This window comes from Diadema antillarum, unplaced genomic scaffold, assembly GCF_040938485.1.
Source record: "Diadema antillarum isolate AM-2024a unplaced genomic scaffold, OU_Dant_1.0 seq00000207_RagTag, whole genome shotgun sequence".
NCBI lineage: Eukaryota > Metazoa > Echinodermata > Echinoidea > Diadematoida > Diadematidae > Diadema > Diadema antillarum.
Genome location: NW_027271266.1, coordinates 272293 through 278523, shown reverse-complemented (window position 1 = coordinate 278523; position 6231 = coordinate 272293).

Sequence of the window (6231 nt, the reverse complement as noted above, 5' to 3'; positions counted from 1 at the left end):
CACAGACATCACAAGTCTGAAGTCATGATCTTGTAGCTCCATGGTTGGAAAGTTGAGAGTTCATCATTTATTATGAACCGTATTCAACAACCAATAATGTGGGTATCAGAGTCCAATAAAGATGAATTGAAGCATAGCTTCATACAAAGAGGTTCTATATGTAACCTCTTTGCGTTCATATTATCAAAATGTACAAAATAACCATAATAAAACAAATGTAAGTCAAATACAATGTCATTCATAAAAAATGTAAAGATGCACAGAAACTAGACTCTATACAGTTAGGCCTACGAATGTGCAGAAAAAAGGAAGGAAAATGGGGGGGGGGGTAGGGAGAGAAGAAAATAAAATGGAAGGGAAGAGGGAAGAATGAGAAAGACAGACAAATTTGATAACTTAACATAATAGTAAGCCTTAAAAACAAAAGGCATGTACAAAATATTGAGAAAAAGAAAAATCGGTATCGCAAAGATGTACCGTGCAGGTACAGAATAATCAAATGATAATACATATCAACTTAGACAAGCGAACTGAAAAAGGAAGGACTTACGGAGACGAGAGAGAATGAGAAACGGAGAGGAAGAGGGGGAGTGAGAAAGACAAAATCAATTACAAAGAAGGTACAGTATGTAAAAAGGCATATCTTCACTACGAAAAGGACGAATAAGATATTTTGAATGATATTGGTCATAATGATATAGACCATGGGCGTAAATCCGGGGGGGGGGGGGGATGGCCTGTACAATCATCCCCCCTGAAATTTGATAAGAAAATGGAGGAAGCAGAAATGTGATTGTATCAATTTTGGCATATTGCATGACGTTCGTACGCCCGCCTTCAGACAGGTAACAGAGCTGAACAGTATTCTATTTTGTAGGACAATGTATACATAATTTTCTCAAGATCTCGCTCGCGAAGAAAGTAATATCGACATAAGGTGTGGTCCAGACGTTGACAACGTCAAATAGCATAGGCTTACATGTAAACATGCTATGAAGCGAGCAACTCGGGACCATCTGCAAATTATGTACGAAAACAAACAAACAATAACAAAAACTATACCGCCATAATTGAACCCCCCCCCCTCCATTTCCTGAATCATTCCTGAAACGATGATGACTCTGATACATCTATGGGCATACCCAGGGATGATCAGGGGCGTCGAATCTATCTCGGGGGGGGGGGGGGAAGGGGCATTTGTCCCGCCCCTACGGAAATGTTGGGGGCAGACAAATCAATTTTGTCCCCCAAGCAATTCCCGAGATGAGGACAAATCTCGAACTTTCTTTATGGAAAATTGAACAACTACCGCCAGAATTATGCACCGGATCGCGGAAGTGCAATCATAAATATGCAAAAGCTCCGCTATACTGGGTCTCTTTCGATAGACTTTGTACACTTTTGAGATTGACTTTTGATTTCCTTATATTTATCAAAGAGTGTCCAGCAGATCTTTCACTTACATATCACTCCCTCATATGCAGAGGCGTCGATGGAAGGGGAGGGGGATGGTTCCCCCATAAAAGTATTGGGGACAAACTGATCATTTTGCTCCTCCTCGTAACTCCCGAGATGTGGAAATGTTCTTACTTTTTTGATAGAAAACTGTCTAAATACTTCACCGAAAGATGGCCGAATTTCAATTCTGAAAATACAAAATCTCCCTCGTGTAAGAGGGGGATAGGCCTTACCCCTCCCATACCCTCCCCGTTCAGTCATTTCTACTTAAGGGCTTTTTACACTTGTAAATTTTTTGCTTAGCCCCGGACCAACGGTGGGGCTAAGGGGGGGCCTTAGCCCCACCGTTGGTACGGGACTATCCTTAGCCCACTTTCTGTTTACACTCGTTTTTGCCAAAGTGGGCTAGCCCCCACCGATAGTACGGTACTATCTGGCCCTGCAAAATAGCAGGGGTTAGCACCGCAATTGCGGTGCTAGCACCGCAATTGCGGTGCCAAGCAAGTGAGTGTAAACAGAACGAAAAAATAATCCTGGGCTAAGCGACGGAGACGAAGTCCGACCCTCACTGACCAATCAGAAATGAGGTAATCAAGTGCTGCCGGTGCGTGCGTGTACGTGTACAGTACACAGCGTAATTATGAATATTCATGTGGTTTGGAAAGTCCGGGGCTAAGAAATACGAGTGTAAAAAGGTCAGTTTTCTCCTTAGCCCCGGACAAGAGATAGTACGGGACTAATTGGTGAGTGTAAAAAGCTGAAAAAATTGGTACGGGACTAACGATAGTCCTGGGTCAGAGAAAGTCCGGGGTTAAGAAACACAAGTGTAAAAAGCCCTTTAATACACTTTAGATTGACAGATTTCAAAATGTGTCATGTAAAGTGTGCACCAGGTCTGTTACTTCAGTTTAAAGAAATGCAAATGTTCCTTGGATGGGAGGAGATATCTAGATACTTTCAATTAACGGAGGGTTCCCCCCCCCCCCTAAAAAAATAGTATCCACTTCTGGGATTGAAATTTCCCCAGATTACATCATAAATGTGTTTACGAGATATTTGTTGCTGCCAGTAATTGCCAGCAGTTGCGCCCGGTGCGCCCCCATCCCTTGATTTCCAAAGCGAAAAAAGTACAGCTATATAAACTAAACGGCAGTTTTTGGACTGTAAAATGTCAAAATTTTCAAGCTCGCTCGCTCGCATTTAATAGTTATGTCATTCTCCTAATGTTGCTGCCAGTAATTGCTAGCAGTTGCGCCCGGTGCGCCCCCACTCCCCTTAATTTCCTAAGCGAAAAATTACAGCTACAAGCGGCAGTTTTGGAACAAGTCACTGTAAAATGTCACAATTTTCAAGCTCGCTCGCATTTAATCGTCATGCCATTCTCCTGATGTTGCTGCCGGGTAATTGCCAGCAATTGCGCCCGGTGCGCCCCAATCCCTTAATTTCCAAAGCGAAAAAAGTACAGCTACAAACGGCAGTTTTTGGACTGTAAAATGTCAAAATTTTCAAGCTCGCTCGCTCCGCTCGCTCGCATTTAATCGTTATGTCATTCTCCTATATGTTGCTGCCAGTAATTGCCAGCAGTTGCGCCCGGTGCGCCCCCACTTCCCTTAATTTCCTATGACTTATAAGCGAAAAAAGTACAGCTACAAACGGCAGTTTGGGGACTGTAAATGTCAAAATTTTCAAGCTCGCTCGCTTCGCTCGCTCGCATTTCATCGTTATGTCATCCTCCTAATGTTGCTGCCAGTAATTGCCACCAGTTGCGCCTGGTGCGCCCCCACCCCCTTAATTTCCAAAGCAAAAAAAAATTAGCTACTCTGTAAAAGTGGTTTCTTTCGCGGTGGTTTTGTTTTCGCGCTTTTCGCGCTTTGAGGTTGAACCGCGAATTTAACATCACGCGAAAATGTTTTGAACTCGTGGCTTGTTACAATGCTATCATTACCGACCGCGAAATTAAACACACGCGAAAAAGTCGGCACCGATGGAAACCGCTAAAGTTTCTGTATACGCGAAAGAAACCACTTTTACAGTACAAACAGCCGTTTTGGGACTGTACAATGTCAACATTTTCCAGCTCGCTCGCATTAATAATCGTCATGTCATTCTCCTGATGTTGCTGCCGGGTAATTGCCAGCAGTTGCGCCCGGTGCGCCCCCCTTAATTTCCCAAGCGAAAAAATATAGCTACAAACGGCCGTTTTTGGACTGTGTACAATGTCACAATTCATGATCGCGTTCATGATCTTCAGTGTGAGAATTAATACAAGAAGTTTCTCTAAATGATACCATTTTATAGGCAAAATTGTTCTATAATAATCTACATACAATGTACTGCTAACTTAAACATGTTGGACTGTTTCAAGTCGATAAAACACGCAAAAAAAATGCATCAAATTGCACCATTTACAAAATCAATATGCAAAAAGTTCTCACTGTGGCAGGGGGAAACACCCCTCCAATACCCTCCCCCCTCCCCTCGCTCGCATCGCTCCCTCGCATCTAACCGCTCCCCCTATAAGATCAAATCCTGGCTTCATATTTCATATTTCTTCATATAATTATATATGTAAGTCTTCATATTTTTGCTACCACTTCCCTCCCACTCTGCATGGAAAACAGTGGAACATTTTGATCCCTGTAAAGTGTGTGTGTGTGTGGGGGGGGGGGGAGGGGGGGGGGGGGCAAGCTTCTCTCCCCCCCCCCCCCCCCCTCGGGCTGCGCCGGTCCGGTTATGGGCTTGTAATCGTGGTGGTGGTGACTATCGCCAATCTTCCCCCCACTCCTCAAGGACTCCTCAAGGACTACCTTAATTTTCACAACTGAACAAATTGTCCACTATTATTGTATTCAGATATTTCCTATAATATCTTTTTGAATATATCTTTCGTTCTTCATTGATATAGGCAGCACCACGACTGAAAAAGGTACTGAAATTAATCACCAATTAATAACCCTTATATGCAATTGGTACAAAAATCTTTCATTTCTTGGAATTTGATCTCCATGAAAGAATTGGCAATTGGTGATTAGTACATAGAAATTTGCATAAAATTTTACCCTGCAAATTATTCATAGTGTCGGAAGTATTTCTTACAACAAAATTAGAGTCTGCTTGAAAATTCGACAATTCAGACATCATTGGACATTGGGGTTTTTCCAATACACACTATAATCACCTTGCCATTCTTGTTCATAACCGTCATTCAATTATTTGGCGCAAACCAAATTTTTGAAGACAGCTACCTGAATCGTACAAAATTTGAATGAATATATTTCTAATTTTACCTTTATTGCCCTTTCACAATTCCATTTACTTGCGTCTGTTCTCATCTCATCATTACTAACATTAAGCTTGAACAGTGGTACAGTCGTTCAAAATTCTACATATTATTTATCTCATACAGATCCTTTATTTCATCGTTAGAATACTTTGAAGCTTCATGACATCCACATTTTACAAAACAGGTATATTCATGTACAATACTTAGTACGCAACAAATCAACTTCCCTCTTAATTTCATAAAGTATATTTCACTTAAATTCGAATATACACACATAATATCCAACTCGCCGTTCGACAGACTTTCACCTTGTGAACCCCAAAACTGTCTTAGCTCAGAAATCAATTAGACATTATACGGTCCCGATGTCTGGAACAAACTATACCTGATCAATTAAAGCAGTGTACTTCATTTTTTCCCTTTAAGGCTCATCTAAAAAAGCATCTGATTTCGACACTGATCGGAATGTTTCCAGTTAGTTGTTTTTGATCATTATTTTTCTTTTTTTTTTCTCAAGTCTCAGTCAGCCCCGACCCATACAAAATGTCTTCGATTTTTTCCATTCCCTCCCGTTCTCTTCTTTGATAATGGCTTTACAGGGGCACTCATTATTTTGTATATTGTATACCTTTCAGTAAAGCGCATACTACACCAAAATATGCATACTACGGCATTCATTCTCTCTTGCACTGTCACCTGCACATACGACGCACTGTCACTCGCACACGCCTATACCAGTAGTCAATGGTGCTGCATGTTTTTTTTTCTTTAAAGCGCCAAGCCACTGTTTTTCTTTTCCCTTTTTTTTTTCTTTAGCAAAATGTGTTTTGTATATTAAGATTTAGAGTTTTATGAGTACATTTATAATTGGTGTTGTATTATATTCGTACATAGGGCCTCATCCATGTCAAGCTCTGCTTATGATGACGGTCCCCTTTCCTAAATACAGTATGCCTTAATATGCTATTTTGACTCATATGCCATTACAAACTGATGTTGTTATATGAAAATGACATTTCTTGTATTGATTTGTATGTTAAACTCTTCTTCTCTTTTTTATACTCTGTATCACTTTGTTTTCATTTGTTATTGTATTTTGGAGAAAGAAAATGCAGAAATAAACCAAACCAACCAACCAAAACAATGTCGAAATATCCTCATTATGTGCTTTGATCCTTCATGTGGGAAATAAAATAGAGTAGCATGCAGGCTAGTCACGTCTAGTCAACAAAATAGAATCAGACTGAGTCTGATTAAAAATTTTATGATAGCCCTTGAATCTATTGGAAATGATAATTGCTAACCCACAAGTCTAACTGAGGGGAATCGAAAGTAATGTCTCTTTTCTGGGCTGTCAAATTAAATTATCGATATCCAGAAAAATATAAAGTATAATTCAAATAGGTGTAGTTTCATTGAGACAAATGATATTATGTTTTTTCGACGAAGTTTTGTATCAAAAAGCCAAAATCACGTTTCTTATATACCGC